At 33.6% G+C, this 23,207-nt stretch overlaps 1 long non-coding RNA gene across 3 annotated transcripts; it reads left to right on the forward strand.

Annotated features, from left to right (window-relative positions):
- The first annotated feature begins 382 nt into the window (after positions 1 to 382).
- LOC122198750 lies at positions 383 to 9,043 on the forward strand. Of its 3 annotated transcripts, none has more exons than XR_006193134.1 (4): positions 383 to 430; positions 801 to 999; positions 7,215 to 7,361; positions 8,828 to 9,043. It is a non-coding gene; the product is annotated as an uncharacterized LOC122198750 (long non-coding RNA). The 3 variants fall into 3 exon arrangements; XR_006193136.1 differs by lacking the exons at positions 7,215 to 7,361; positions 8,828 to 9,043 and adding exons at positions 1,722 to 1,784; positions 5,305 to 5,344; XR_006193135.1 differs by lacking the exons at positions 7,215 to 7,361; positions 8,828 to 9,043 and adding an exon at positions 5,305 to 5,344.
- Positions 9,044 to 23,207: the final 14,164 nt, after the last annotated feature.

Raw genomic sequence — 23,207 nt, forward strand, 5'->3', positions numbered from 1 at the left:
ATGTTCATGTATTTAAAATCCTTTAATCCTCTTAAAAACCTTTTAAGGTAAGTGTTATTGTAGCCAACTGAATACACAACCCCTCCCCTCCCAAAGATAGTCACATTCTAATCCTCAGAACCTGTGATTCTATTACTTTACATGGCAGAACGGATTTTGCAGATGTAATTAAGTTAAGGATTTTGTGATGGGGAGATTATTTAGGTGGTACAAATGTAGTCACAAGGTTATTTATGAGAAGGGCAAGAGAGTGAGAGTCAGACAAAGAGACATGATGACGAGCAGAAGGAGATTTTAAGATGGAGGAAGGGGCCATAAGACAAGGAATGCAAGTGGCTTCTAGAAGCTGAAGTGAATTCTCCCACAGAATCTCTAGAAGAATGCTGCCAACACTTCAAGTTTGACTTCTGGCCTCCAAAAATGTAAGATGGTAAGTCTGTGTCTTAATCTAATAAAATTTATGGTAATTGGTTAGAGCAGCAATGGGAAATTAATACAGTTATTATCAATTTAAAGTTATTTTTACGGAAGTCTAATGAAGTTCTATAACTTGCCCAAGGTATCACAACTAATACATGGCAAACAGAATTAGAACCTGTGTCTGACATTTTTAGCCAACTTTTTCACTGAGTCATGATTTTTTAGAAGTATTAACATTTGTATTTTAAAAACTAGATTTAGAACATACTAAAAAGAAAAAATCTTCAATAGAAAAGCGCATACTTCATTAATTGCAACTTATTATGTGACAGAAAGAACTATGACTATTGAACATCTACTATATGTTTTCTGCTTGCTAGGTACTTGGAATATAACAGACTAAACGGATGAAGTGCCTCACCTGATGAACACCATATGTCTCTCAAATATTTATTGTTTCCCTCAGGCAATACGGCGTAGAAGGAAAAGTTTTAGTGGCAAAAAGAACTAAAAAACACAGCTACCTAAAGTCAAACTGTCTTTTGCAGGAGGCTTAGTTTTCTCAAAAAGAAGATAATGGTAAATGCATAAGCATGATGAACTGGTACATCATTTCAGGTTTATTTAAATATTCTTGAGCTAAGAAACCAAAAGTAGTTGATTTTCTTCTGCACAATATGAAACTAGAGTGTTTTCACTATCTGTGTAATATGTAAATAGATAACTATTTCCTTTGAGTAAATATAATTTATTGGAATTATACTTCCAACATATATAAAAGGAAGATAGTTTTTCATAAACTATATGTCAATCTATACATCATTCAGTCTTTTAATTTATTTTATCTAGTTGTCAAATTGATAAAATAAAATATATGAATTTCATATATGTGGTTTGATATATACTGAAATTCTATAAACATGTATATAGAAATGCTACACACATATGTTAAAGGAACATTTAATCTGCAGAAGGAAAGAAGACAGGGGAGATATTTCTTTCATTAAAATGCTTTTTTAGAAAATATATTTTTTTTAATTTTTTTTCAACGTTTTTTATTTATTTTTGGGACAGAGAGAGAGAGAGCATGAACGGGGGAGGGGCAGAGAGAGAGGGAGACACAGAATCGGAAACAGGCTCCAGCCTCCGAGCCATCAGCCCAGAGCCCGACGCAGGGCTCGAACTCACGGACCGCGAGATCGTGACCTGGCTGAAGTCGGACGCTTAACTGACTGCGCCACCCAGGCGCCCCTAGAAAATATTTTTGATGATGGTTCTGTGCTCATTATTTTAATTTGCAGATCCCTAATATACATGATGAAGATCTTTTCATACATTTATTTGTCAACTGTATATTTTCATTGGTGAGTTTTCAGGTCAGTCTCTTGTCCATTTTTTAAATGTAGTTGTTTATTTTCTTAACATTGAGTTTTACTAGTTTTTTTTTTTTTTTTTTTACAAGTTTATGTATTTATTTTGAGAGAGAGAGAGAGAGCGAGCATGAGCTGGGGAGGGACAGGGAGAGAGGGAAAGAGAGAATCCCAAGCAGGCCGCACTCCGCGTGAAGCAGGGGTTCAATGTGGGGCTCGCTCTCATGACCAGGAGATCATGACCAGAGCCGATATCAAGAGTCAGACGTTTAACTACTTAACTGACTGAACCACCCAGGCACCGGATTTTTAATCATTTTTGCATATTTTGGATAATAGTTCTTTATCACATACGTTTTTTGCAAATATTTCTCCTAGTCTGTGGCTTGTTTCTTAACACGGTCTTTTGCAGAGCAGAAGTTTTTAATTTTAAAGAAGTCCAGTTTATCACTTCTTTCTTTTGCAGATCATGCCTTTGATATTGTATCTAAAAAGGCATCAGCATGCCCAAGATCATCTAGATTTTGTTCTATGTTGTCTTCTAGGAGTTTTATAGTTTTGTGTTTTTTATTTGGGTTTATAATACACTTAGAGATAATTTTTGTAGATGGTGTAAGGTTGTATCTAGATTTACCTTTTTGCATGTATGTCCTATTCTAACACAATGTATTGAAAAGACTACCTCTGTTCCTTCACTCCTTTGTCAAAGATCATGAATTATGTTTATGTGGGTTTATTTCTGGGCCCTATTCTGTTTCATTAATATATCTCTCTATCCTTTTGATAATACCAATGTCTTGGTTACTGTAGCTTTACAGATGATATCAGGAGGTGGGGCTTGTGTGTGTGTGTGTGTGTGTGTGTGTGTGTGTGTATTCATCTTAGAGCGAGAGAGACACAGAGTGAGGGAGGGGCAGAGAGAGAGGGAGACACGGAATCTGAAGCACATTGGAACCAGGCTCTGAGCTGTCAGCACAGAGCCCAATGCAGGGCTTGAACCCATGAGCCCTGAGATCATGATCTAAGCCAAAGTTGGAAGCTTAACAGACTGAGCCACTTAGGCGCCCCAGGAGGTGGGGATTTTGAAGGTGATTAGGTCATTAGGATGGAGCTGTCATAAATGGCCCTTATAAAAGAAGCCAGATGGTCTTCTGTTGTTTTTCAAGTTACCCAATGAGTGAAAACATATCATATCTGTCTTTCTCTGACTGACTTGTTTCCCTTAGCATAATACTCTCCAGTTCCATCCACTTTGTTGCAAATGACAGGATTTCATTCTTTGTCTTTGCCAAGTAGTATTACATTGTATATATAAACCATGGGGGATAGGAAGGGGAAAAGATAGTTTCAAACAGAAAGGGAAGCAAACTGTCAGAGACTCTTAAATAGAGAACAAACTGAGGGTTGATGATGGGGTGGAGAGGGGAAAATAGATGATAGGCATTGAGGAGGACACTTGGGATGAGCACTGGGTGTTGTATGTAAGCAATGAGTCACGGGACTCTACCTCCAAAACCAAGAGCACACTGTATACACTATGTTAGCTAATTGACAATAAACTATATTAAAAAATAAAAATAAATAATAAATAAATAAATAAATAAATAAATAATAAATAAGCAAGCAGAGAACTCTCTACTCCTTTTCACCATGTGAGGACACAGCAAAAAGTTCAGTCTGGAAACCAGAAGAGGGCCTTCACCAGAAGAACCTAGTCATACTGACACCCTGATCTTAGACTTCTAACTTCCAGAAAAGTGAGAAGAAATTTCTGTTTATATACAAAATACCCAGTATGTGGTATTTTGTTACAGCAGCCCAAATTGAATAAGATAGGGATAGAATAAATTATCTTTTTTGCAAGCATATTATAATAATGAGTGCACCTAGTTTAGTTTCTTAGGTACATACCTGTCTACAAAGAACAAGTTTTTTTTTGTTTTTCTTAATCTTCTCTATGTTGTAAAGTGTGTAAAGGCTCTGATCAGCTCTGCATGAGCCGGACTGCGTACATCTGTCTAAATCTAGCATTTGGTTAGTAGGACCATTTGGCTCTTATACTAAGCTACATCCTCCAGTTTAGCTGTAACTGGTAATAAAGGCAGCAATTTTATTATTTGTATTTACTCTGTTTTAAATTAATTTAACTAGGTATCACGATATGTGTCTAGTAGCTACTATAACTGTACATGTTGTAAGCCTCCTGTATAGGTTACATGGTGGGGGGGTGAAAGTGAGTCTCCTTGTCTGTTTTATTATCTCAAGGAGGAAACCTTTCAATAACTCATGATTGAATATAATGTTTGTTCTAAGATTTTAACAGGTACCATTTATCTGATTAACATAATTCTCTATAATTCTTAATTATTTAGGGCAGGAGCAGCGAACTATGGCCAGTTTTCATAATTAAAGTTGTGCTGAAACATAACAGTGACTATTTGCCTATTTTCTGAGCTAGTTTATTCTACAGTCTCAGTACTGAGTAGTTGTGACTGAAACTGTGTGTCCTACAAAACAAAAATATCTGTATCTTGTCCCTCAAGAAAGAATTTGCTGATTCTCAATAGACTTTGTATTATAAATAAATGTTGAATTTTATCAAACTATATACATCTAGGAATTTTTCTGGGAATTTATTGATTTCATCTATTTTTTAAAAAAAATTATTGCCAACAAAGTTGTTCAAAATATCCTCTTAGAACTTCATTTTTAGCATGACTTGTAGTGATATCCTTAAAAACATACTGACAATATGGGTTTTCTCTATTTCCTCTCTCTCTCTCTCTCTCTCTCTCTCTCTCTCTCTCTCTCTGTCTAAATCAGTTCTGCTAGGTCTTTTTCAAGACCTATTTAGTGTTTTCAAAGAACCAAGCTTGATTTTCTTCATTCTCTTTATTGTACTTTCTCCCTATTTCATTCATTTCTGCTTTTACCATGTAATTTTGCTATTTTCTCAGATTTTTTTTTTGGCCCTAAAATGTCTTTATTATGCTTTCAATTTGAATTATATTCTCACCAGGTATTTGAGTTTTCTTCTCCAGTCCCTGCCTTTGCCTTCTCAGTTCTTTGTTCTCTTGGTAGTTCTCTGATATCTCTAAGATGTTGTTTTCTCTGTATTTATCCTGCCAGAATTGTGCTTCTTGTATATGTGGCTTGATGTTTTAATTGATATGAGAAACTTTTATCTACTATCTCTTCATATATTGCTTTTGTATCTTTTTGCATTTTCTTTTCTTCTGGATCTCCAATAAAATTATGTGAGATATTTTAGGATGAAATAATATTCTATTGTAGAAAGTGTCCTATCTGTAACCTGTTGCTTTCCCCCAGTTTCTTTCCCTCTGTATAATATATTCTAGTGATGTGATTTTAGTTTACTAATCTTCTCCCCTTCCATGTCTAATGTGTTGTTAACTGATCTTTTGAATTCTCGATTTATTATTGTATTTTTCAGTTCTAACATTTCTATTTGATTTTTTAAAATTTTTTTAATGTTTATTTATTTTTGAGACAGAGAGAGACAGAGCATGAACGGGAGAGGGGCAGAGAGAGAGGGAGACACAGAATCGGAAGCAGGCTCCAGGCTCTGAGCCATCAGCCCAGAGCCCGACGCGGGCTCGAACTCACGGACCGCCAGATCGTGACCTGAGCTGAAGTCGGACGCTTAACCGACTGAGCCACCCAGGCGCCCCTCTATTTGATTTTTTAAATTCTACATTCTTCTCTTAAAATTCTCTGTGTTGTTTTCAATTTCTCAATAACAGCAATATATGAATCACTTATGGGATTAATGTCCTTTCTTCCCCCCATCTTTCAATTTAGATAATTTGGTCATGTTTTCCATTATCCTAAGGATTTTTTTTATTAAATGCTGGATATATTATTTGAAAACTTATAGAGATAAGTTGAGGATTCTGCAAGGAAGATTTACTTTTGCTGCTGGAAGGCGATTAGGACAGTTATTGGGCATTTAGAAAGCCAGGCTATAGTAGTGAATTTATAGAAAGACTCTGGTAAATCTAAGTTATGACAGGACATCACTGGATAACGTGGTGTCTATTGTTCTCTAACATCTTCCTGGTTAGTGTTATCTAACACCTTCCCCGTGGTGAAACTGCTAGTATTAGACTGATAAAGGACAGCGTGTCATCCCTTTTGGGAAAAATGAGCAAAGTCATATAACCACACCTGGGAGCTCTTGTCTGCAAAATCCTACACTATAATATCTGAATAAGAATTTCGAAAAAGAGGATGGGAATCTAAAATTTACTAAAGAATGACTTCTATTCACTACCTCAGTTATTGAGAACATATGGTACATAGAAAAAATAATTTCTGTTGTTACAGAATAGAAAATAATACTGTAAATTTTACTGATGTATAGTGTGTCAAACATTAGTATCGCTGCCATATCTATGTGGTGTTATAAAGGTCTGTAACCTTATTGACAGAATTAAATGAAAACCAAACATATGTTTGGTTGTTTGAAAATAATTGCCTTATATATTTTGTCCAGAGTATGTAATTGTTACAAGAAGATGGATTACTATAGATACGGGTTACTCTGTCTTTACTGGAACCATTTTACCAATATTCTTAAAAGACAATTTCACAAAATATCAAAAGTAAGAGCACAGTCTTGAAAACATGCTAAGTTCCTCCCCCTCTCATTGTTATTATTGAGAAATTAGGTATCAATATAATTGGGATCATTTGTAAATAGTCTATTCTTCCTTTTGTCTTCATTTTTAAGGGGTTCTCTTTGGTTTTTGTGTTATTCATTTTCACTATTACATGTCTATCATTTTTTTTGTCTTCTTAGAACTGAGATATTTTTTCAGAAATTCTGGAAAAAATCTCAATTAATGTTGCTTAGACTATTTTCTCTTTCATAAATTTCCATGACATCCCTCTGAAATCTAAAAAAAAAAAAAAAATGAAAGTTATATCTTTTTATTCTGATTGCTACATGTCTTACTCTTTCACATTTCCTATGTCTTTGTTTATCTGATTTGAATTTTGGTGAATTAATTCATATCTAATATTAAAATTGCTCTTCAGTTTGGTCTAATGTGTGGTTTAACTAATTCACTAAATTTTTAATTTTTTTTTAATTTTTATGTTCTAAAATTTCTAACCTTTAAAAACTTCTTAGTCATTTTTATCGACTTTATTTTTCGCATACATTCAGTTTTGTTATTTCTTTCTTGTAACAAATGATATAGCACTTTTGTGTATCCTAGTTCCAATATTGTAAATATTTTTAGCTCTTTTTCTGCTCACAATTGTCTATTTTGGCTTAGTCTCATGATGCTTCCTTCTTTGTGTTGTTATGACTTTTCATTGAGTTATTAATTCATGGAAATGTTTACAGCTGAGTTGAAATTTTACCAATTCAAAAGTGTTTACCTTTGCCTCTGCCAGACAAATGGAAACAGAAACTACTCTAGATCATAGTAAATCAAAACTGTCTGCGAGAATTCCCCATCCCACCACCTTGTATGAAGGCCAGCTTATGATCATAGATTCTTAGTGGAGACTTATCCCCCTCAAGCCAGTACTAAGGCCAAGGTAAGCAAGTCGCTGGCTGATCCCTTCTTTTCACCTGTAAAATTAAGGTATATCTTTTTTGGAGTTTCTACTTTATTCTGGGATGTTCTATGAGCCTTCTTACCTGGGCTAGATACAAGACTTATTATTACATGTCACCTGTGAATCTATTAATTCCGTAAGATGAAGATTCATCTACGTAGTCAGGGTAAAATAGGTAAAATGGGAATTTTACTAATTCCCAAGCCTTCCACTTTCATCTCATTTTGGCTTTTTATTTTCTGGGTGTATCAGTGATTAAAAATTTGTTTTTAGATCCATGCTGCATTAAATGTTAGTTGGCAGATTTGTTCTGAGCATCCACTATACCATACAATGAGAAATAAAAAATCATATTCTTTTCAATCCCTTTTGTTTCACACACATGAATGTATGTTTCATACATACATACTTACACATACATACATACACACATATACTCACAACTTATTTTAAGTAAGTCATATGAAGGAGTAAGTATAATAACACATTGTTTTTCATTACAATTTACAGATACATATCAAAAGTAAGTACATAAGAATATGAATGATGAATAATGCATCAGGGAAAACAAGTAATTTGATTGCTATTTCAACATTTCAAAGGAGCTAGCATGTCCAACATGCTATTAGAAATATAAACACCATATTCAAACCATAAAGCACAAGCTGTTTTGTACTATGCTGAATATTTATTAAATCTTGAACCAAATAGTCTTCACTCTGTGTATCAATAGAACGAAACTCGATATGTTTTTATAATACCCAGCAGACTTCCTTATATGGAATAGTTTATGTCCTCATAATCATATAACTACAAAAGAAAAGTAAATTAGACCCAACAGAAAGCTCATGAAAGAAGTGATCATTTTGATAAAAGTGTGTCCACATGGAATAGAGATGAATATCTAGACCAATAACTATAGAAACTATTCATTCTATTATGCAAATATTAAATGTGAACAGCTGGTGGAGTGATGAAATTGCCATGCTTGATAGTTAATAGTCAACTTGTTATATAAACACCTTTCTTAATGTGGGAAAGTAATTTCCTTAAATCAAATGCTTCAATCAACCTTCATAAGATTATGTCATATTTCTACAAGCATAGAGATTATTGTTTTCCTCCCTCCATTCCCTATTTAGACCAAAAGATAATTAAACCTGCTCCCATAAATATTTTTTTAAAAGTTTTCTAGTCATTGTGAAAAGCATGGTATTATACCAATAGTTAGAAAATACAACATTGATAACAGGCTTCTTAAAAATATATAATATTTTAATTTTAGAGGCACAAAAACAACATTAATGCAATTAAAAACATGACATTTGATAGAAATTTGTAAAAAGGGAAAAAAGGGGCTAATTGTCATGTGTTGATTGCCTATAAAGCCCTAGGCTCTGTGGTAGAGATTTTAAATACATAACCTAATTGAACTCTCTCAACAGCACTGGAAGTATACATATGAAGAAAGCCAGCCTCAAAATATAAATGGCCTGCACAAAGATATACAGCTACAGAATGCCATGCACAAGTTGCCAGCTGTAATCTGTCAACAAAGTCTTCAATCCTGATTGTTTCATCAATTGAATGATGAATTTGTTTTCCAATGGCATGAAAATCAAGTTACTATAAAAGTGTACTTTTAAGACATGTAACATTTATTTTAGGGTGATGACAGAAATAGTCAAATACATAAGTGATGTATCCAAATAAAATAGAGGAATTAAGCCATGTAATTTTTCAGTAAATAGATCACAATTTGACTCTTGCCATGTTCCAAAAATAGCAATTTTTATATGCACTTATACTTAACAGTTGCAGTGCTGGTGTCAAGATTAATGATATTCTTGGTGACATTCCCTAACATGAGTAAAAACCAGAATTGGTTTCAATAGATGTATTTTGATTTAAATGGAAAAGTGAAAACCTGAGAATGCAGATTCAAGGTGGTGAAATACACTGTTTTTCTTCATTATTTTGGTAAATAACAATGAAGAATTTGAGAAGGCAAAATGAAGAGGAAAAACGGAAATGAGACAAGAGGAGCTAGATGGAGTGGGAAAAGCACAAAGAGGAAGAGAAGAGGTCAGAGAACTAGCGAAGCCCAGCTAACGTCAGTCACTTAGATCGACATAAAGCCTTTCAGTTTTATTCTGGAAAAAGACAGAAGTCAAGAGTGGAATTTGATCAGATCAGTGACAAATCCTGTCTTCTTTTCAAAGGAACACTCTGAATATTGTAGCATGAATAGACTGTGAGCATAAATAGCAGATAAACGGCAGCAAGAACATTTAGGAAGCTTTTACAATAATCGAGGCTAGAGAGAAACTAATAGACATGGAGTTGACCTATATCAGAAATAGATGGATTCTGAACACATTTTGAAAGTAGAGGTAACAGGATTTGTTGATGGATTCCAAGCATGAGATTTAAAAAAAGAATATCAAAGATGACTTCGAAGATTTTGGTCTGAGCAAATTGGTGATAATTTTATAAAGAAGGAGATAAACAAGAAAAAAGTAATTAGATCACTCAAACAGTTTACATATTAGTCATATTAGTCATATATAGTCATATTTTACATATTCTTCATATAGTCATAGTCCAGTTAGAAGGCAAAGTAAAAATTGGCACGATCTTGAAAAAAACTTGAAGCTAAAAAAAAGACATTTTTGACTTAACAGGTATAAAATACCTCATTTGACAAGAATAATAATATTAGTGTATTATTTGACAAATAGATATATAATACATATTTACATACATATGCATACTAATGTATATGATCTATACCACTTATGGAACTATAGATAGAATACTGAAGGATTACTTATGGTTATAAAAGAGACTTTGCATTTTGCTCAATTTATTGTGTTTGAAATGATGCATCACAATATGTTAACTTTAATAATAAATAAAGTTAGAGGGATGGAGTTTAAGAGGAATAAGAGAGTATGATGTGAAAAAAAAATGGATCAAGGGCCTAAATGCAAGTGAAAACTGTAAGATATGAAACTGAAAACAAATAACAAAAAAATAGATAAACTGGACGCAGTCAAAATTAAAAACTTTTATGTCTCAACAGATATGATCAAGAAAATGAAAAGACAATCCACAGACTGGGAGAAAAAAATTCTTACAACTCAACAATGAAAACATGAATAACCCAATTAATAGATGGTTAAATTATTTGAATAGATATTTCTCCAAAGAAGATATACACATAACCAATAAGCACATGAAAATATACTCAATATCATTAGTCATTAGGGTAATGAACATCAAAATCACAATGAGGTACCACTTCATGCCCATTGGCATGGCTTTATTAAAAAAGGCAATATCAAGTGTTAATGACAATAGGGAGAAATTGGAACACTCATAATTTGCTAGTTAGGATTTAAAATGGTACCACTCACTTTAGAAAACAGCTTGGCAATTCTTCAAATAGTTAAATGTAGAATTACCATATGACCTAGCAATTCTACTTCTAAGAATACATGCAAAAAAAAAAAAATTGAAAGCTTATGCGTGCACTAAGTACACGAATGTTCAAAGCAGAATTTTTTATGATAGCCAAAAAGTGGGAAAACACAGATGACCATAAGTGATGAACAAAGAAACACAAAGTCATATATCCCTGTATATATGTACATATATCCATGTATCCCATTATTCAGCCATCAAAGCAATGGAGTACTGTTACGTGTTACAAAATAGATGTAGCTTTAAAAGAAGTGTGAAAGAAGCCAGACACAAAAGGCCACACATTTACAATTTTATTTATATTAAATTTTCAGAATAAACAAATCTAGAGAGAAATAAAGTAAGTTAGCGGTTCCATTGGTTGTGGGTGTAGGAAATACAGAGGCTAATGGATACATGGCTTCTTTTTGGGATGATGAAAATATTCTGAAATTATTTAGTAGTGTTGGTTGTACAATTCTGTGACTATACTGAAAACAATTAAATTTTGCACTTTGGAATGGTGAATTTTATGGCATGTGAATTATATCTCCATAAAAAAGAAAATAAAGAAAATAAAAGAAGAAAATTAAAATCCATCATTTTAAATTTTGAAGTTTATGGCTCATTTTACATCTCCAAAATCTAAAAATTAATGAAGAAATAATGTATAAACTTACATCAAAGAATAGGAAAGAGGCAATTTTATAATTAACTAGTGGATATAACTAATAATTCTGCATTGAAAACTCACGTATTCTTACTGTATGGCTCTGAGGAATTCTTTAATTTCTCTGGTTTACAGTTTGAGCATCAGAGATATGACACAATGCCTTACTCACATGATGGCTAAAAATACTGAAAAATCAGGCATGAGAAAGTTCTTCAGAAAGGTACTCACATGATGACTATAAACACTGAAAATTCAGGTGTGAAAAAGCTCTTCAGAAAGGTATTTTGTTTTATTATGGTTGATATGGGTTTACAGCTCATTTCAACACATAACATATAGCATGATCAGACTCTGCTAGTATAGCCACTCCTTGAGTCAAACCTTAAGTGCCTCTAAGTTTTCTTTACAATTCAAAATTCCCGTACTTCTTTAGGAGGACTAACAATAAAAGTTGAAGCACTTGAGTTTTAAAGATCACAAGTAGCTGGAGTTAGCCATCTCCTGGTTTTCATCCTGGGCACATTATTACAACATGGTATTTTCACACTTCTAGAAGTCTACTGCTAAATGGACACCACACCCTGTTTTAATATTTTCCTCAACACTAAAGGGGATACAAATTATATTCTCCTAAAAAAGTTCTTGCCATGTTTCTCCCTAATCACTGGAACACCAGAGTGGGCCTGTAGATATCTCAGCTTAACAAACATGCAGCCATCATGCCAGTTTTTCTCTCTGGAACATACTATCAGACTCTTGGAGTTTTCTTAGAGCCTCATTATTGTTCCATTTTTGTTCCATTCTCTGATTAATTTACTTTGATAAATGGAGGTATTGGAGAAGCTAGGATGATGCTACTTGGGGGCAACTTGACTTTAACTCCCCACAAGTCATGAATGGAGTATCTGGCCCAAATAATTGAAATCTCTCTTTTAACCTGGATATTTAGTTCCTCTTTTCTATTAGCTATGAGCCATAACCAGTGGTCAAAATCCTTTACATTATTATTGCAGCTATTAATATATATATATATATATATATATATATATATATATATATATGTATTATACAACATAATTTTTAATATATTATAAACCTAATATATACATTTATAGTTTTACAATTAAATTATTATTTCCCATACTGGCATACTGTTTTTCTTCTATATGTACTAAGTGGTTTATTGACTTACCAACTGATAAGTCTGTTAGATCAACAAGCATTTGTTGATATAAAATATTTCCCACTTCAAAAAAAGAAGTGTTATTAATAAGCTTAGTTACTTGAACAAGCAGTTGGTGACAACCCACTTTCCACCACAGAAGTATGTGGATGTGTACTCCTAACTCACCTAGGAAAACATCATGTAGAGAACCAAATGTGGGACATATTTTGGTTAGGAAGTATTAAGAATTATTTGTTAGTTTTTTTTTATACAAGGACTCTATGACAGAAATAAAAGAAAACTGACATTGATAAAAGAAAGTACTTTTTAAGGCAATATCCAGGTTCTTGAATGTGATTACTTTTGAAATATATTTTTTCCCAGATCAAACTTAATAGCTCTAAAATTAAATAAAATTTAATACACTTACATTTAGATATACCTAAATGTTTAAAAAAAAGCAGAACATTCAAAAATCATTCATTGGATATCAAACATATGGTCACTTGAGAATCTTCCTTTTTGTTGCTGAACCAATACGGCAGAACTGCATTTTAGAACTGAGCCAGCAATTACTGATAATGTTTCTTAATATTAATTACAGATATTCAATTACTATAAATATATGTAAACCATATATACTTATAATTTATTATTATATGTAATATATATTACATATATATAATTATATGTATTTTACATTATAGTACATTATATATTTATGTATAAATATATAAATTATATTATATACTTATATTTTGCATATAGATACATTTATATTTATATAATATATATACTTCTTTGGTTGTTACTCAGAAGACAGAAGATTGAACACATCCTTTTAGAAATGTGTGCATGCAACCACAGGGAGGGATAGAGAGAGGGAGAGAAAGAATCCCAAGGGGGCTCCATACTCTCGCTCTGCTGAGAGCATGATGTCTGACACAGGGCTCAACCTCAGGATCTTGAAATCATGACTTGAACCAAAATCAAGAGTCAGATGCTTAACCAACTGAGGCACCCAGGCACCCTTTAGAAGTAAACTGCCTTCAAGTCTCCTGTTGACTTTGGACCTAAAATTTGAATTCCCCTTTTTTATATTTATAAACACATGTACACACACATAAACCACATGACTTTGGATAGAATATTTTATTTTGAATTCCTAAATAGTTTACATGTGATATTAATTGAAAAAATGAAAATGCACTATGATTTCACAGAAAGAAACTGACTTATCTTGCAAATATTATGAAGTATCCAGAAAGTTATACTGATCACTATCCAAATTACTATTTATCATAATATACAATGGGCAGATAAATCATAACTGTCTTTGTTTTTAACTTTTTTTAAGTTTGTTTATTTATTTTGAGAGTGAGAGAGACAGCATGAGCAGGGGAGGGTCAGAGAGAAAGGATGCCAAGCAGGTTCCATGCTGTCAGCACAGAGCCTGACACAGGGCTCGATCTCACGAACCTCAAGATCATGTCCTGAGTCGAAATCAAGAGTTGGACATTTAACCAACTGAGCCACCCAGGCACCCTTCATAACTCTTTTTAATGTTATAATAGTTTTTATATAATTCCTTTTACTATAGCATGTTTGAGTTAATTATTTAAGACAGTATTTAGCTATTTTTTAAAGTTTACTTTTTGAGAGAGAGAGAGAGCAAGCAGGGGAGGGGCAGAGAGAGAAGGAGAGAAAGAAAATCCCAAGCAGGCTCTGCACTGTCAGAGGGGGGCCCAGTGTGGGGCTTGAACTCAGGAACCATGAGATCATGACCTGAGCCAAAATCAAGAGTCGGACACTTAACTGACTGAGTCACCCAGGCACCCCAACAGATATTATTTAAATAATAGATACTATATACATAAAAAAAAAATAATAGATGACAGAGGTCACATCTTTTCAGGTAAATACTGAAAAGTCCTTTGAACAGTGTATATAAAACTCATATCATGAAATAACTGGTATTTTTAACAATTTAAATGCCGTTAAGAAGCATCAAATGTTATTAACCTAACAATATTAACCTACAATATTTTCATGCTAAAACTGTATACAAAATAAAGTTATTCTATAACATAAATTTGTAGCTAATTGTGACTATAAATTAACATACTTAGAGCATATGTATATATGTCTGAATTAAATGTAGAGTTAACTCTTTTTAAGAACAACACATAGGGATTTTCAAATTGAAAAAAAAATGAAGTGTCTCTACAGAAATTATTTTACTTGGATTCAGTAACATTACACTTAAATTATTTTGAAAAGTTTGCATCTTGGCAAAAGTAAATCCTGAACTTCAACTACAGCTACAATTCATATGGGGTAAGGGTTGTGACAGTTCTAGGAGAATGAAATAAAGTTAGGTGAAGATTGATTACAGCACAAGCAAGAATTAAGGTATGGGCAGGTCAAGGAGAGAATGATTGCTGATTATGCATAAGCCTAACAGCATCTTAAGAATATAGACAAAATGTATTAAGAAAACAAGTTTTAGCTCAAGAATGACTAATATTTTTAGCCTTGGGAATAAAGCTAATGTCTGAGTTAAAGAGACAGATTGTTAGTGCAGTTGTCAGCATAGTCATCCAGCTGGAATTGTTTTTTCTCCCTTGTTTTTCAGTTTTTCTATTAAAATAATTCTCTCTGTTGAACAAAATGAAAAGTAACATGCAATTAACATGAATATGCTCCCAGATTATCTTTTGGCATTAGAGTTGTCTCTGACATTTAAGCAAATCACCTAATTAGTCTCTGTCTACATTCATCAATGTGTGAAGCAGATTTTAAAGATTTTATATTCTTGATAACAAAATTGGTAAATTTTAATGTGTTTAATGTTAAAATAGTGTTTCATAGTATATAATCTTTATAAAATGCTTAAGTTAATGATTTAACTATTTTATTATTATTATTATTATTATTATTATTATTATTATTATTTTAATTTAAAGGATGTGGTCTGTTGAAGGTCTTGGAGTGTTATGTCTGCCAGCAGAGTAGCTAGAAAGGCTTGTGGGGTGTGGAAACCAGTCAGAACTAAGCTGAAGGTTTTTTCTCTTTTTTTTAAGTAAGTTCTACAGCCAAAGTGAGGCTCAAATTCATGACCCCAAGATCAAGAGTTGAATGTTCTACTGAGCCAGCCAGACAACCCCCTCCGTGCCCCCCCCCCCTTTTTTTTCTTTGGTTGATCAGCCGTGCTTATTGCAGCATTGGCAAATAATGTAATGTATATACATTAGCTACATACATTTATTAACTATTTTATAAAAGAATAAACGAATGGGGCAGAACTATCTTAAAGACCCAGAAACTGGATTTTAAAAAATGGTTGTATTTTAAGCACAAACTAGTTGACAAAAGGTTGTTTGGTTTTTTTCAAAACACTGTGCCTACTTTACATAATGGCATATAATTGAACTTTATATTTAATGTCATCTTTTAAATTTTAGCATACACCCCACACATACATACACACCATGCAAATACAGAAATTTCTTTCATAATGAAAATTTGTGATATGAAATTCTACAGTGAGGATTCTTACTATTTCATGCTATTTATCACTTTTAAGGAATGCTAACTGAAATATGCAAATTTTGAGTCATTCTGTTTGAGATCAATTACCCAAAAGCGGTTTGGAATTTATGAAGAGGGATGCATATAGTGGAAAACTCAGCCAGACAAGAAGTTTTTGTAGGTTTGCCTTTGAAAAATAAAAGAAAAGTAATGTGAAATAAACCAAAGCCTTAAAACTCCCCTACTGTCAGAGTTAGGAATCTACGTGCAGGAGCCCAGTGAGCATTTCTGCTAAGGGCTAGTTTCTAACAGGGGTGGAATTAACACTAGTTGATTCCATGGTTGGGAAGGATAATAAAACATATTTACACAGCAATGTATAAGACTGAAACTTAATACATGCCATTAAAAAAAAGTCTTTTAGAAAGTCTGTGATTCTGGAGATGAATGCAGAATGTGACAAAGTAATCTAACTGTATTCAAATGTATAAAGAAGTCTCACTGAAGGGGACAGGGAAACAAGATGCTGAACTAAGTAACTTTCGAAATGAGTGGAGTGTGTAAGACTAAAGGCAAAAGAAATTGCATATAAGTACTGTACTGTAGTTGGTTAATATTTCTCATGAGAGTACAAGTTAAAGATTGTGAAATCACTATACATATGTTTTGGAACTGAACGATAAAATAAATGAATGGCAGATGGTAGGAGCCAATTTTCTGATAATTAAAGTGGAGAATTATATACAAGCAAGGGGAAGAAGATAGAAAGATCCATGTGATTATGGATTAAATTTGGAGATATCAGTTTATTTAGTATAATATAGATATAGCTGATAAAACACAGGAATTTTTATAGATTTGTATATACCAATATACATTGGTTGATATATACACAGGTATTTTCCTTCTCTGTCACCTCAGAGAGCTTACATGAACTCACAGTATCAAAGAGCACATCTAGCACCCAGATCTTGGTTTCTAATACCATTTTTCCAAAGAAAGATATCAGGGCTCCCTGGCAAGAGGACTGATTCCATGTTTGAGCAAGAGATAGACACAAGCCTGGAGCATTTTGTAGGGAAGGAAAGTCAAGTCCTCAAACAAACGATCAAATAAACACAAAAAACAAAACCCAAAAACCTAAATCCAAAAAAACAACAACATAAAGCTCTCAAAACCCAAAAAACAAAAAAAATCCAACCCTACAATTATGGAGATGTCAAAGGGATTCAAGAGATAGCTGAAAAAGCTCCCAACGTCAGCAAGAGAATAATTCCATTAGCATATATTAATATGAATATTTAAATAAATGAATAAATAGAAAAGATTACTATGCCACATAATTAAAAAGAATTTATATACATATTCCACCCTCAAAGAGCTAGAGCGTAACTCCCCACTCAAGTGTGGGCTGCACATAACATCCCTCCAAAGAGTTGAGTACACACAAGGTGAACAACAGACTAACCTTACAATACCCAAACTGAAAAATGCCACCTGAGCCAAGTGATCAAGGTTAACAACGGCAGTAATGTCATTTTGATAATATATATTCTTTTTTCTATATTTATTTATTTTTGAGAGAGAGAGAGAGAGAGAGAAAGAGAGAGAGAGAGAGAGAGAGAGGCAGAGCATAAGCGGGGGAGGATTTGAGAGAGAGAGGGAGACCCAGAATCTGAAGCAGGCTCCAGACTCTGAGCTGTCAGCATATAGCCCAACGTGGGTCCCAAACCCATGAACCTTGAGATCACGACATGAGCTGCCCTTGGATGCTTAACCGACTGAACAACCAGGCGCCCCAATAATATATACTCTTAATATGATGCGACAAGAGATGCACTTGGCTTCTGTGGTCTTCCTGTCTAAAACACAAACTCAGGCAAATCATTGGAAAAGAATCAGGCAAATGTCAACTGAGGGATATTCCACAAAACACCTGAGCATTATTCCTCAAAACTGTCGAAGTCATGAATAACAAGGAATTTCTGAGAAATTGCCAAAGCCAGAAAGAGCCTAAGGAGACATGATAACGTAATGTATCCTGAATGTGATGCTGCAACAGAAAAAAATTAAAACTAAGGGAATTTGAATAAAATGTGGATTTTGATTAATCATAATGTATCAATATTGGTTCATTAATTGTGAGAAATATATCTTACCACAGTATTGATGTTAATAATATAGGAAAACTGTGTGGGATTAGAGGAACTTCTCTGTACTATCCTCACAATTTTCCTATAAATCTTAAACAATTCTAAAAGAAAAGAAATATTTTAAAGTATATCAGAGAGAGGTGGGGGTGGAGAATAATGACATTGATGTTCTCAATAACATAAATATTATATGAGAGGACTATTTATTGGGCAAAGCAATTCTAGATATCTCCCCTCTTACATTTCATAGAACCCTGATATTGGGCAGGAACATATACACACATGTTTCTGTTGCAAGGAACATGGTTAACTAAAATATTCATGACACCAGTTACTTGAAATTGAATTAAAACTCATCTGTTTACCACCCAAAATAAAACAAACAATATGAAAAGACCCCCCAACTAGTACTTTAAAAGCAAGGTAGTATCTTTTGGAAGAGCTCTCTGCACTATTTTTTTTCACTGTAAATTTGTTCATGTTTTCTTAATGGAATGATGACTATTTTGCCATCCACTTCGACAATGAATCTAGAAAGAAAAAAAGGAGCATTGTGGGTATTATATTCCGTGAAGTTAAAGACAAATACCACAGTGGTGACTTATAATCATACGTAATAACAAAGAAGTAAAATCTGAGTTTAGGTGAAGATGAGGACTTGGGGGGCATGTCATACATAGCCAGGGATGAGCGTCCTGTGGGTTTATAGTAGATTCTAAGTTAAGTAGGACCTAAGCGTATCATGGACACTTCTTGTTATTGCTATCATGCGATTTTCTGCTTGTAATGCTCAAATAAACATGGAGAATATATTCATTCTGAGCTTCTAGCAAAAGAACATAATAACTGCTTATTTCTACTTGTAGAAAAAAGATCCTTTGTGTCCGGTGATGTTGTTCTTTCCATCCATCTGATTAGCCAATTCAACATCAGTGAACAATGTAGAGACATCTATCTCAGGCAGATCTAATCCTCCAATTTATTTTTAAAGCATGTGGAACCTACTTCACAGCAACTCGTACATTTTGCTTGTGAAAACTTTCTTCCCAAAGATGACCAGGGAGGTCATACAGTAGAGTACTAAGTAGTATATTCTAGCCAGGTAAATTACTTTCTTTCCCTGAAACAAACATGCCATTTAGTCTTCCTATCACTGTATGTTCCTATTTCCAAAACCTTAATTTATCTTGCTTATACTACAATTTATATTTGAGAGCCATTGTAAGTCACTGGTAATACAGGGCTAGCTAAAGTCAAAAACCATAAATAAAGTACTTTTCTCCTTATTTTCAGATTTCAGGATGAATCTTATCTTTATTTCTGCTAAACAAGTTTACAACCTCACATTAATGACTAGTCAGTGTGCACAAAGCTAATTTTGACATAGGTCCTTTTTTATTTCAGTAATTAAAGTCATTTAAAAGTTTTAATTAGAAAGTGCACTTTATGGCCAGTAATAGAGAAAGGAAGGTGCCGCTTCGAGAGAGATTCTTTTCTACAGTGTTCCTACTGTGTCAGAAAATTACAGTATGTCCATCTTTTAATTTGGCTCAGTAATAATGGATTTCCACCTACACATATAATGTTTTTCCATTTTTTTAAAAGCTTACTGCTTCAGTGGAAATATGCGATATGCTGCTGTGATAGTGTTTTGCTATAAAATAGTATTACGTTGGTATAAAGAAGCCCAGGAAATGTTAGAACAGGAGGAGGCCAGGAAGCTGTCCACAGTTCTATTGTAGTTAAGGTAGAGTCAGAATTGTGTGGTGCCAGGGTTTTCTCTTTTAACTGCAGCAGTTGGCTAATTACTTTTTGAGATCTGTTTACTCTAGTTTTTCTGAATGGGCAATTTAGTTTTCTATTAACTACTTGGAAAATTACATTGCTTAATTTTTTTTTTTTTTAATTTCTGTCTTTTCCTGAATGTCAGACTCTTAACTCTTCTTTGGAGCACCTTAAAAACAATTTACATATCGGGGAACATAGAAGAAGAGAGAAACAAATAAACGGGAAAAGTATTCCACCACTTGAGACAAAATTGCAAAACTGAGGTAGTAATCTTAATAGTATCTCATTGTCTTCACCCCCTCTAAGTATTCTTAGATATTTCTCATAGACATGTATTTGTCATACTCTTTGTGAAGGCCCTGGACAAAAATTTAAATCATTTAAATTGTATAAATCCTGGGGTGCCTGGGTGGCTTAGTCCGCTAAGCATCTGACTTCAGTTCAGGTCATGATCTCACCATTCATGAGTTTAAGCCCCACACTGGGCTCTGCACTGACAGATTAGAGCCTGGAGTCTGCTTTGGATTCTGTGTCTCCCTCTCTCTCTGCCCCTTTCCCCTCCTCTCTCTCTCTCTTTGTCTCTCTCTCTCTCTCAAAAATAAATATTAAAAAAAATAAAGAAATTGTGTAAATCCTTTGACTCAGCAAATATTCTTCTGTTAATCTATCCTTAGCAAAGATCCATAGAAAAGTGTAAAATTTTGACTGAATAGCTAAATCTAAGAAACATCTTAATGTTTAAATATTAGCTAATAGGATGCGATGCCAATATTAAAATCATAAAGATCAAATGTTCAATGATATGAAATATGTGATAATTTAAAAGAAATGTATTCTGTTCAACTGTGTATGTATACACACTACATACACACATATAATATGCTCCCTTTTTCAATTCAAGAACGTTTGTGTGTGTGTGTGTGTGTGTGTGTGTGTGTGTGTGTGTGATCTAGAACCTAGCACTGCTCCCTGTCTCCACTGTTCCCCCATTAATCTGAGCCACCACCCCCAATCTATTCACAACATAGCTCTCAGAGTAACCCATTCCAACAAAAACCCAGGTGACACCTCCACTTTTCTAAAAATCATGCAGTGGCTCCCATTTTACTCAGAGTGTAAGCTGAGTAAAGTCCTCACCATTGTCTGAAAGGCCCCACGTGATTTAGTTCCCAGGTATCACCCCTCCTGTGCCATCTCCTACTGTTTTCCTTCTCACTCATTCCTCTCACGTCACCTGAGTCTTCTCATTCTATTTGTCTCTGTGACAGTTTATTCATTCCCTCAAGCCTGCATAATTTTCTCCCCAGATATCCAGAGATCTACCTCTCTTGTCACCTTCAAGTCTCCACTCAAATCACCACTTTTCTCAACAGAATGATCCTCACCCCTATTTAAACTGCTGCACCCCCTCATCCATCAGTCAGCCCTACCAACTCTTTTTGTTTCTTTCTCACTTATATCCTTCCAGTGTATTCTGTTTCCTCACTTGTTTGCTGTGTTTATCAGCTCTTTGTTTATTTGTCAGTGTGAAAGAACAGAACTCCACAAAGGGGGGATCCCTGCTTTCTTTACTGTTGTATCCCAAGCAGCCAGAGAGGCAGATGCTTGCCCCATTGTAGACACTCAACAAATATTTACATGTGGGTATATAGGAGTCAGTGTTTTAACCAAAATGGTATTAAATAAATGTGGTTTAGCTCAAGGTGGTAAACTTACAGAATTTTATAGGTGACTTGTCACAGTATTTCCAAAATTTATGTTATGAATATTTATGTTAGGCCAAGTAAATATGCAGTTCCTGGAAGAAGGAAGTAGAGAAGGAAGGAAGAAATGTGTTCAGTTTGAATTTTTCAATACCAGTAGAAACTCAACCTCATTTTTGGTGATTTGTTTCATATTTCCTTCCTAAGATTTGAGGCTTTACAAAACAATAATAGGCAAAAGAATGGTGACAGACCCCTAGGTTTCTAAACAGGATAATGTCAAGATTCCACATGCAAGTAATCTGTTGTTATTAAATTTTAGAGGGTTACGCATTATATTTTCCTTTACCCAGATAATTTGCCTAATTGCCTTTTTCCCTCATGTTTCAATACTATCACTACATACTTAGTAGTTTTGTTATAAATGATCTGCTTTTTCCTCAGATAAAATCTCTCTGGACTATGCTTTATCAAAATTAGAAATATAGATTTGAGTGTAAGCTAATTCAAAACATGGTTTAATATTGTAGACATTTTCCATATCCTTATATAAAATTTTATATTAAGTGACTTCTTTCATACCATTTAATGATTAGCCTTTTATTTTGTCTAAAACATCAAGAATGTTTGAATATGTATTAAGTCTATAGAGGAGATACCATAAACACATATACATAAACAACTTTATAATATCTATGTTTAATGTATAAGACAATATTGATTTCAAATGCTTTCAAAATTATAAATATTTTGGTATCCAGTCATACAAACTTATTGAGAAATGTGATTGATGTCTTAATTTCTTCCTACTCTAACTGACAACGTATATAGTAATGGGCCATACATGTAATGAGGGCTTGCTAAATGCTGAGGTTTGCAGGAGAAGGTGGTTAAAAGCATAATGATCAGGACAATAGCATAGATGATAAAGTAAACAGGTATCCATAATCCCCCCTTCCTGCTTTCTCTCATCTCACAAGTTACAAAAAAATAGAAGGAACAGATGGAGTCGATGTATTAACCACCACTGAACCAAAACTTTCTTTTCTCCTTTGGAATAGTTTGTATTTCTGTTTGTATTTCTCTTACATAAGGGCCTATTTTTAATCTAAATGTGTTTTTTAATAAAATTCTATCTTCTGCTAATATAATTAACACAATCACTTTACAATAAATGTGATCACTCTTTCATTACTTCCTTAGAATATTTAGAAGTGGTATTTCTTTTTCTTTTTTTTATCACACATTTTGTTCTTCATATATAATACCATCATGCCCTCTAGGAAAAAAATCATTAACTTCTAATTCGACCAATAGTCCATCAGATGGTTTGAATCTCAAATATAG

This window comes from Panthera leo, chromosome C2 (genome assembly GCF_018350215.1).
Source record: "Panthera leo isolate Ple1 chromosome C2, P.leo_Ple1_pat1.1, whole genome shotgun sequence".
Classification (NCBI taxonomy): domain Eukaryota; kingdom Metazoa; phylum Chordata; class Mammalia; order Carnivora; family Felidae; genus Panthera; species Panthera leo.